Source organism: Alosa pseudoharengus, unplaced genomic scaffold (assembly GCF_046254945.1).
Source record: "Alosa pseudoharengus isolate Yale_2024_CS ecotype anadromous, Long Island Sound unplaced genomic scaffold, YU_APseudo_1.1 YU_APseudo_1.1_scf_16, whole genome shotgun sequence".
NCBI lineage: Eukaryota > Metazoa > Chordata > Actinopteri > Clupeiformes > Clupeidae > Alosa > Alosa pseudoharengus.
In genome coordinates, this window is record NW_027468630.1 from 3,467,027 (window position 1) to 3,478,452 (window position 11,426).

Consider the following 11,426-nt stretch of genomic DNA (forward strand, 5'->3'; position numbering starts at 1 on the left):
GTTCATCATTTAGAAAGATCATAATAAATGGTGTATAAGAGAGATGGGTAACTATGTATAACATCTTTCTTATCCGTTTGTAAGTTGTTTTGCAGCCCCCCATGAAAGTGAGTATTATGTATACTTTACTTAAGATGCTTTAGAAGATGGTTTCAGCTAAGGCAATTTAGAGAAACTATGCAAATTGAGGTGGGATTTCAACCTGGGTCTCCAGCTTGAATGGCTCCTTTGTGCTACCAATGGCATCCCATCATTTGAATAAAAACTAATTATTATTCATTGTGCATTATGACAAATTTCTACAATGTATCATATCTGTCTTGGAAACACATACTAGCCTAAAATGTTTTTAAACATATTTTTTATTAGACATTTCCCAGAATGTCTGTGGTTTATCCTAAATTTGAACCTGAGATCACTAAATGGTATGGCAATGGTCATTGGTTGTATACCATGACTGCTTCATGCTCTCTTTTTTCTATCCATTCCAAATAGCCTATTCCGAATTCCTATTCCGTAGTTGCTTTGGACCAAAGCATCTGCTAAACAGGGCCTATATCATTTCAAAAGCTTATGTAAGTAGTACTCGTTTTAAATTGAGGGGCTGCAAAACAACTTAACAACTCACAGTGGCGTCGTTAGACCTGGGCATTCGGGGCTATAGCCCCGGATCCTCTGGGGATAGCCCCGGATCTATGGGCCAACAACAAAAACTCTAATCGTGAATGAAACTAGATGTACCGCAGAGCGGTACAAAATATGACCGCCGCCCAGTCCAGCACATTTTTTCCACAAAAAGAAATCACGCTGAAAGGCCTATATGATTCTAACTGTCTCACTAAATTGCATTATCCACACTCAATTATCACTGGTATCTGCTAGACAACAAGTCCCAAAACATGATTAGTTCATAGATTTCACATGTAAAATTCATTTTATACAACCCCACCTCCATCTTGCCTGTTCATAATTCTGAGAAATTCTTGATTGTTTGTGTTATGTTTATGTTATGTGTGTGGGTGTGTGTGTGTGTGAGTGTGTGTGTGTGTGTGTGTGTGCGTGCTTGTGTGTGTGCCTGCGTATGTGCCTGTGCATGGAAGCGTACATATGTCTACTGTGTGAGTATATGTCATACGTATGATTACTGTGAATGTGTGTGTGTGCGTGTGTATCTGTTTGTGCACATGTGTGCACATGAAATGGGTTAACATGACCCCTGGAGGCAAATATACGGAAAAAAAATGGTCATCCTAGGCCCTTCAGTTCTCAAGATATTCACAGAGAACTGTGTCTGGCCTACCCTCCTTTCGGGGGGTCCAGTCCAGCGGGGGGGCTACAGATCAAAACGAAAAATGACGGTTCCATGCTATCCATGTGGGGGTACATGCCCACCAAGTTTTGTGTACCCCGGTCTTTCAGTGTCCCGGGAATCCTTGTTGGTGTACGTCACTAAATGTACACATAAATTATTTTATTGTAAGGCCCCCCATGAACGAAAGTACACAAAACTTGGCATGCATTCGGAGGGTGTCATAATGATCCTACACTTTCAATTTCGTGCAGTTTTGACCATGTCAGCCAGAGATATTGTGATGAAAACACCTACATTTTTGCTTTTTAATTTTTAACTAGGTGGCGCTATACATGAAATAAGTGGTAATGGGATGGGTTGACATGGCCCCTTGAGATCAACATACAAAAAAAAGGTGGACCTCCTAGGCCCTACGGTTCTCGAGATATTCACAGAAAACTGTCTCCGGCCACCTACAGGCCAGTTGGTGTATAGTAACATAAATTAATTTATTGTGTGGCCCCCCATGAACGGAATTCCACGAAACTTGGCGTGCATTCAGAGGGTGTCATAATGATCCTACACTTCCAATTTCGTGCAGTTTTGACTATGTTAGGTCACAGATACCTGCGATTACAACACCTCATTTTTACTTTTTTGGGTTTAACTAGGTGGCGCTATACATGAAATGAGTGGTTATGGAATGGGTTGACATGGCCACTTGAGATCAACTTACCAAAAAAAAATGGTCCTCCTAAACCTTACGGTTCTCGAGATATTCACAGAAAACTGTGTCTGCCCTACCCTCCTTTCGGGGGGTGCAGTCCAGCGGGGGGGCTACAGATCAAAACGAAAAACGATGGTTCCATGCTATCCATATGGGGTTACATGCCCACCAAGTTTCGTCTACCCCGGTCTTTCAGTGTCCCGGGACTCATTGACAGAAATTTGGGCATGCGAAAAAGAAAAAAAAAAAAAATCTGACTAAACCTATATGACCGCCGCTTCGCTGCGCGGCGGTCATAATAATCTAATGTTATCTGATGGCTACTACCAATTGTAAATGGTTAATTAAGCATTTGCAACATGTTTTAAGTGACTTGTGAACTACTGTAAGCAATTTACTAATGTTGTCTATGATAGTAAATAGCAAATTAACCGTTTAGTAACACCTTGTAAATGGTTTGTAAACACACCTTATTATAAAGCTATTTTCTTTCTATCTTTTATTTCCTGAATTTCTTTATGTACTTGCTTTGTTTACTTGATGCTGTGTTTGTGTGTGTGTTGAAAGTAGCACTTCTGATTTATTTTATTGAATTGAATTTACAGTGTTTTTCGTGCTCACATGATTTTCATGTTCAGTGCATTGTAAAGAAGTCTCACTAGATGGCAATGTTGTTGTTTTTTATTTCATCATTTAATCACATGTAACAATAATGAAGCAGAACAATCACATGCACATGATGCCACACTATGATAATACTACTGAACAGTCACAGTTTAGTTGATATTTTACAGTAGCTATATCCATCTGGCATGCATATAATGACATACTTGCTCAGGGCATAAGGACAACTTCACAACTAGCCCAGCCTACCTCAGGCTCAAACCATCTTTTACTCCATTTTATTCATTCTTTAACCCTTTTTAGAGAGGATTTCCTTTCTCGTTATGGTCCAGTGTGGGAAAAAAACAAGCAACAGATAGATTTTTTTCTCATGACTTTATTTACTCAGCTTTATTTACAGTAGCCTAGGGACAGATGACAGATCGAGGGACAACAAACGCAGTGCATCATCCTCGCTGTACAGGACACACGGTATCTGGTCTCTCATTGCAGGTTCCACGGGGAGAATTGTTGACTTCTTGTTTCTGACAGAACAAATATCACTTATAATCAATCATACAATAAAAAGAGTCTGTGCCTTGGTCTGAGAATTAAGTCTGACTCTTAATTCAGGAAATAAAAGTACAAGTGATAAACGCTGATGGCAAGTTCTACTCACAACACTTGTACAGTCTGTTCAGTCTGAGAAGGTCATTCTGGCGCATCTGGGTGGCCTTGCCAAGGTCTACATTACTGTTGGGGATGGGTAACATGGTGGCCTTTTTGTTCTTAAAAAAGGCGTACCTGAAATAATCAGGGATCCAAATGTTAGCTTTTATCTGCTATAAAGAGATGGTGCGATGGTTTCAGTTATATATTGCATCATGAATAAATAAATGTATTGACTGATTTCAGAATGGATAAAAGTAAGTATGAATGTATAAATATATGAATGCTTTTATGGAGCAGTGGCTGCTGGGATGTTTAATTATATCAGAAACAATGAAAAATTGATTGATTGATATTTCCTCTCCCCTCATGGTGTTGGTAGACCTCATACCTGGAGTACTGCATTACTGAGTTGTAGTCGTAAGGTGTGTTCTGGTTCAGAGTGGCGATCGACCTGAAGTTGTGCTTCTTGTCTAGCCTGGAAAATCCAGACCCTGATAATCTAGAAAGATTAAGGGTCTGGCAAAGAACAATGTAATGGCCCAACTCGAGGGGCGGCAACAAGCATGCCTTTAAAAATCTCACTGCACGCTATTGGATAACACTAGACAATGTCTACTCTGAATGATTTCGGACTTCGACGCAATCGGATAACACTACGACCAATGTGTACTGTCCTCCAACGTTGCAGCGCTGTCTTTATCAGTTTAGCTGGTTCCCCGGAGTGTTGGGGTAAAAGTAACGTGCATCATTGCTCTTTGCCAGAGTGTCTCGCAGAGACAATTCCATTGTGCTCTCGCGAGAACTCTGGATTTCCAGGGTACTTCTTGTCTGCATAAAACAAAAAGTTTCCATTTTTAAAACCGTTTCAGTTAGTTTCAGTTTCAGTTTATTTCTGTATATCGACTGGTGTGAGGTGCAGCACTTGGGTCATTAAATATAGAAATGATGCTTGAATGTAAAAAAAAAAAGTTTACAAGTCCAGAAAACATGAGACAAAACAATAATTGAAAATCATAGCTTTTATGAAATGTTTGCGATTCCTTTGTCGCACCTTCAGTGACATTCTCCCACATCACACGAATGTTTTTGTCACGGTCACTGCGGGTCTGCTCGTGGTTGAAGCCCAGGGCGTGCAGAAGCTCGTGCTGAACGGTTCTCTTCTTCTAATGTGCCTGAAGTATTCTCTCCCTTTCTGTACATTGAGGAATCAATAGAAGTAATGGGGCTAACCCTCACCTCCACCTCCTCAGCCCAGGGAGAGGACACCAGCAGCAGGGCCAGCACTCCCACAGCAAACTTGAACACAGCCATGACAGACACCTGTGTGAGGAAACATCACACAATAAACACATTCATTTTAAACATAGGTTAATATTCCAAAAACATTAATAAAAACAGTGCACCGTACAGGTACATAGGTACCTGAAAACTGGCATAAGTGTACAATAAAGTACATACGCGTTAATTTTATAAATAAAGTATGGTTAAATAAAGTAGGACTAATAGGATAGAATACAGAGTCAACTACTTATGTTTTGATGAGGCAAGAGTAAACTGTACCGTGACACCCCCCACGTGAGTGAGTGAAGCAGGTGAGCTGAGTTTGCATATGTACTGTGGCATATGTACTGTGCAGGCCTGTATGTTTTCTACTGTACAGCAGTATTTTATCATGTTTAAATACACATGAAACCTTGACATCTGACTATGACGTGCCTCTGTTTCCACTCAGGAAATGACTAATAGGCACTTGTCCTTTCAATGGGTTCATAGGACAGCAGAAAATCTACTGTTTAATCAAGGCATATTGATCTTTTAAAACATGTTTCAACCTGAAAATCAGCTTCCACAACAGTGTGTATTAAACAGTACTATAACTATTTATTTTTAATATGCCTACTCACTTGTTTAATTATTATAGTACTATTTAATTACTATGAACTAATTTGACAGATCTTTGACCTTTTGATGACATCCTCAGACATTGGGGACTGTCTTTATATTATGAGAACACACAAACAAACATTTGTGGTGCTGTCCGTGACTAAATCTCAAATGACATTTTTAACTGGAGGGAAGGGGTCAGCATTTTTGTGGACATGGTTGAATTTTGCTTTTGTGTACATCTAACCAGAAATTGTTTTTGTGTGCACCCTAACATTTCTTATCTTTTTCTCTCTGGAACTGCCAGAACATATGCAGTTTTAGCTTTTATGAGGGAGACATTGTTTTTGCCACCTTTTTGCACTGCCCTTTGTTTACGGTGTGAGGAACCCTGGATGTGTTGCTATATGAAACCAATAATGGGGAAAAGGGGGGAAATATTTAAAGCTTCTAGTGAGCATTGGAAAGTTTCTGTGAAACATTAACAAGGAAATTAAATGAGGCACATGACAGTGAGCAAAGGAGATTTCTTTAAGGCCAGTATGGAGACAAGCATTGCAGCCTCTCTTCGTAAGAACCTGCTGAGTTACTTAATCCATTGTGAAATGTAGCCTACATTACTTTCTCCAAGGAGTACATTGGACTAATATGGTTATAGACCATGATTACATGTGAAAACCTAGATGTGTATTGACTTTGTATGGCTTCTCTGTTGGGAGACTGCATTGCGGTAAGAGGTACATTTAGTATATTTGAGTCACCGCAAATTACGATTTATCATAAGAAGTTTGAATAAATGTCAAAATGTACACATAATAAATAAAACAGTTTGGGAACTCGTTTACCACAAAAGCAGAAGTAGGTTTCAACAACATTAATTCTCAATATCTGACAGTTGTAATGTGTCACAAACATCAAGAGAGTATGGCAAATGGAGAACTAAAGCTGTCCCAAACAGTTGTCAGTGCATCTTTAAATTTGTCAGGATCTGGCCCGGACCTTTGAGTTCGTGCCACCCTGGTGGCCATTTTGTGTGTTGTCCTGTGTTTGTTTTTGCCTGTTTCCCATGTGCTTTGTGTTACCTGCCTGTCACCTGTCTTTGTCTCCGCCCCATCTCCTTATTTGGTCATGCTTCCTGTCTCGTTTGTTTTCCCTCCAGTTCTGCCTCACCTGTTCCTTGTCATTGTCTCGTTGGTTTTGTCCAGTCCTCTGTCTTTCTGTTAATTGGTATGTGTATTTCTACCCTCCTGTTTCTCTGTTCCCTGTCGGCTCGTCTCTCTGTTTGTCTTGTCAAAGCCCGTATGTACGTAAGTAAGAAAGAAAGATTAAATGTGAAGTTTGTGTGAAGAATAAATTCTGTTTTGTCCGTAACTCTACATGGTGGAGTCTTGCATTTGGGTCCTATTGCACGTCCCTGACAGTACGAGCCGACCACGATGGACCCAGCAGACCCCGAACCATCCGGGGAGGAACCTCAGCAGATCGGCTACTTTTTTGAGCGACTCAACACCGTCCTTAATAGCAGCACCTCTTTGGAGAGGAAATTGGCAGCAGTGACTTTGCTCGAGAGGAATCTCTCCTCCAAATCTTGGCTGGCAGCACTTCCGGCGCCACCGAAGTTGCTGGCTCAGACCACTGGCTTTAGGAGAAGCCTGCAGGCACTCCTTGCTCCCTCCAGCGAGGTTGCTAGCCTCTAGCCTGATCCTGTCCCTACATCCCCTGGCTTCGGGCCAGTGTGCCAGGGGCTTAGGGTGGGACAGCTGAGCCTCCAACTAGCCAATACCACTCCAGATTTTCAGCCTGCTCAGGTCAAGTTCTCTCCACACTCAGAGGGTTCGTAGGAGTCCCAGTTCTGTGGAACCAGGCTTGCCCTCAAGCCTCCCTCCCGAAGGAGACGTGGTGCCAAGCGTCGTCCAACCCGGTCCTCTGACACCATGCCTCCGGTGCCCAGCCCAGAGGCGCCTGCTCCTGCGCCCGGCCCAGAGGCGCCTGCTCCTGCGCCCGGCCCAGAGGCGCCTGCTCCTGCGCCCGGCCCAGAGGCGCCTGCTCCTGCGCCCGGCCCAGAGGCGCCTGCTCCTGCGACCGGCCCAGAGGCGTCCGCTCCTGCGCCCGCAGCCACGCCTGCAGCCCAGTCGCCCGACGCCACGCCTGCAGCCCAGTCGCCCGAAGCCACGCCTGCAGCCAAGTCGCCCGAAACCACGCCTGCAGCCACGCCTGCAGCCCAGTCGCCCGACGCAGAGTCGGCAGCAGAGTCTCCCGACGCCATGCCGGGAACCCAGCCTCTGCCTGTCTGTCCAGGCCCGCTTCTGCCTGAGCCGGATCCGCCTCCCTCTGACTTTCTGCCCCCGCCTCTGCCCGAGCCCTTCTCTGTTCCTGTCTCTCCTGAGTGGTCTGTCCCTGTCCCCATCCCCATCACTGTGCCTGTCTTTGTGCCAGTCACTATCCCCGTCACCGTGCCAGTCACTATCCCCGTCACCGTGCCCGTCACTATCCCCGTCACCGTGCCCGTCACTATCCCCGTCACCGTGCCCGTCACTATCCCCGTCACCGTGCCCGTCTCTGTCTCTGTCCCAGTCACCATCCTAGTCACCATTTCAGTCACTGTCCCTGTTACCGTCCCAGTCACCATCCCCATGGTGAATTTCATCAAAACCCGGCCCTTAAAAGCGCGTCTATTCTCCGCACTTTGCGAAGAGATGGTAGCTGACCAAAAGGCTGTATCCTACTGTTTCACAGCGAGGCAAGGTGGCTTTCCCGAGGTAAAGTGCTGTCGCGTGTGTGAGCTCCGAGTCGCCTCTTTGGAGGAAGAGCGCATGTTTGAATCTGCAAGCACGTTCACTAATGAACATTTCTTGACGAAGCTGGCCTATCTTAGCGATATATTTGATATATCTTAGCGATACATTTGAGTTAAATGTCCAGTTACAAGGCAAAGACAAGCACCTACCTCACCTAGCAAATAAGATTACTGCATTCACCAAAAAAACTTGAGTATGGGACAGGCGCCTCGATCGCGACAGTATTAGGCCTATGCCTTTGAGATTTCTGAGCGAAATCGATGAAACGTCTGATTGGGAGGCACTCTTGTGATCCCATGTATTAAACAGTAGGCCTACATCACATCCCTGCAAAGTTTATTTCAAAAATATTTCCCAACCAGCAGTGCTCAGTATGACTGGATTATGGATTCATTTATTGCAGCATGTTGGTATTTCATTGAATATATTGTACAATGCTGTAAAATGGCCTATCCTAATATGTTGCTGGAAAACAGAAATATGTGTGTTAGCCTATGTATTTATTTATTATTATATCTGCAGCACCAGCTGATTTTAACTCTGTTGAAGAGTATACATTTAGAACTTGTCATTATTTCAATAAATTTGACAATTTTAAGCTTGACCTACCCCTTTCTTAGAGCGATGAGGGACAGGTGGGGCTCGAGAATGCCCCCTTGATCAAAGTGAGGAATGAAAGAAAAAGTTTGAGAACCACTGATCTAGGTTGTTACCACAGTCACGAGCAAAGATTTTAGAGCGCTACGCTTCGCTCTAGAATCTTTGGTCACGAGTTGGGTCGCGATAGTCTGTCATTTTTAAAAATGCAACCTTATGCAAGGTTTTTTAATAAGGCCCAGCCTTCTGAAGCACCACTCCAATGGATCGATCCCAGATGGATGAGTGGAGCTAGGCGGAATGAAATTCATCTGGCGAGAGTCAGGTTACAAAAGATAGGCAATCATGCCATTTGTCATAGTTTGGGGAATGTGACTTTATTCTGTTGCTTGACGAGGGTAACAGGTTGTGTGAGTTGTTAGAGTCCCCAGATAGGTCACTTGAAGTGATTTATTTTTGTTTTGTTGCTAGGTAGGCTAGGACAAAAAGTTGCTAAATCAAGCAATTGATTATGTTGTAATCTACTGTATTGTGGCGAGCTTGCATGGACGGAGTCGCGAGACGGATCTCTGCTGCGCATCATGACATCAAACTGAGAATGGAAGCCTAGCCTACTATAGACCAGATTTTGAAAATATAAAGCTTTTCCCCATCTTTAGGGGAAAGTTCACAATTTCTTCGCCGTTTAAAAAAAAAAAAAAATAGTCCAGTCCATACAACTTCATTTCAATTTCAAAAGAAATACTGGACTATTTTTTTTTTTTTTTTTTTTTAAACGGCGACAAAATTGTGAATTTCCAGAGCACACTTGGCAATTGACTCCTACAGACTTGCCCCTAAAGATGGCAGCAAAGATGACAACATTTCCGGAAAGGTACTGGCTTGATGAAATTCATTCTGGACTCTCTATCCGACCACATAAAGACCTCGGGATACTTCGGTTTGGCTTTAGGGACCCTCTACTCACTACCACGTAAGTGTAATGTTGTTTGGAACTGTAGAAGAGGTATAAAAATAGCGTTTTGTAGCGGCGAAATAATATGCCCTTCTCACTTCCACGCTAACGAGTTTTGACTAAAAACGGTAACATTGAACTTTCTTAAAACACATCCGAATGACATGATTTGGATGTCAACTCAACGTATGTACTCCCAATCATCCGTAAATTGATCTAAAGTGCATTTTACTCCAGATAATTCCTTTAAACTCAGTGATTACGAATACTTCACAACTTGTATAGTAAAGTGACATTCCATGTAGACTTCATAAGATATTCATGAAATATTTACAAAGGCTGGAAAGATTAAATTAATGGTGTCCTTTATGAAATATTGGATAATGCTGCTTTGCGATTGTTGGACTTTTATTTTGACAAGTTGTTGTTGTTCTGTCTTCCACATTCATGCAAGGTTTGGTATGAATGTTGAGTTATGTCTCATGAAACAGTCATGAATGCTTTATGTGCAGTTTATGACAGCTGCTATGAATGTGTTATGAACTCACCTGTCAAGTAAAGTGTTACCGCATTCTTCAATTATTAAGACATCGTGTCATTGATCCGTATGAGCCTGTATACAAATATATAGGGTTCCTCAAAATTCCAAATCGCTGATGGTTTTGTACACTAACTGAAAATAACACTTTTATGTTTACATATATTACAAACATCTCCAAGTGTTTTATCTAAAAACTCTTTAGATCTACAGATGAACAGCTATTCATGTGCTATTGATTTCAAGTTGTCCTCATCCACCCCTGTGCTTTTGTGTGATATCTCATGCTTGTGTGGGCAATGGGACTTCATTACCCAGAGTCACGTAGTATAAAATGACATCCGCTGGAGTAGAATGCGCATTGGAATCAGCTGTCAGGCAGGGGGAGTGGACAAGAGTGGAAACGCGGTAAGCTTGAATTGTTTGGTGTTGCTGTTAGACGTCGCTAGTGGTATCACAATATATGGTGTTTATTTGAAATTTGGTTCTCATAGATTTTCAGCGAGTACATGCTGGGTTAGTGCACAGGCGTGCAGTGATTTTGGAGAGTGGCCCGAAACAGCGGCAACTTGCAAACCCAACGCCGGCTTTATCAATGGTATGTATTCCTGCCAAGTGCTTTGATGTGATGTGAGCCTCGTAAAAGGGGATTATGTGATTTGACCACAAGCTATTTTGTAGAACTTAACTGGCGACTGAGCAGAAGCAATTCAAACGATTCTCGCTGAGACCGCCAACCACTAAGGTGCGTATAACTTAAGTGTTTTGAAATGGTAGCCCCGGTCAGCCGGATTGGGATACTTATGTTTATTGCCCTTAAACAGATCAACTTTGGCGTTGCATCGCGAATGCTAAACTGGCTTGTGTGCTTGGGCGGATCTCCTCGTAAAAGTAGGTAGGCTACCAATTGGTTTACTAAGCTGTCACCAGATTCTAGTTTGGTAATGACTTAAATGCGCGTTTATTGTGTGTAGCCCGTGATTTCTCTGGGTCTGGCTTCAGTGACGGAGCCGCGCACATTAGAAGCCCTTTGGCCTCGAGCCCCGTTGATTGTGAGTGTTTGGTTTATTACTGGTGAGTATTAAGTGTGAGTGATAGTAGCCTGTAATATCGCATAATGGGAGTGAAGGAGTTATGACTGCACGACTGAATAAATGTGTGTTTTAATTTCTCTTGTAGGATTGCGGATTTTGTAGGACGTCGCAGCCACTGTTTTCCCATACCGTGAATTATCATGTGTTTTAGCTTTTGTATCATGCCGTGCTTATGAAATTATTAGTGTCGGGACAGAAGTGCAATTCCTCCTTTTACAAGGGCATTTGTAAGGGGTTTCCCTTCTTTTTGGGGATTGGGCATTGCGC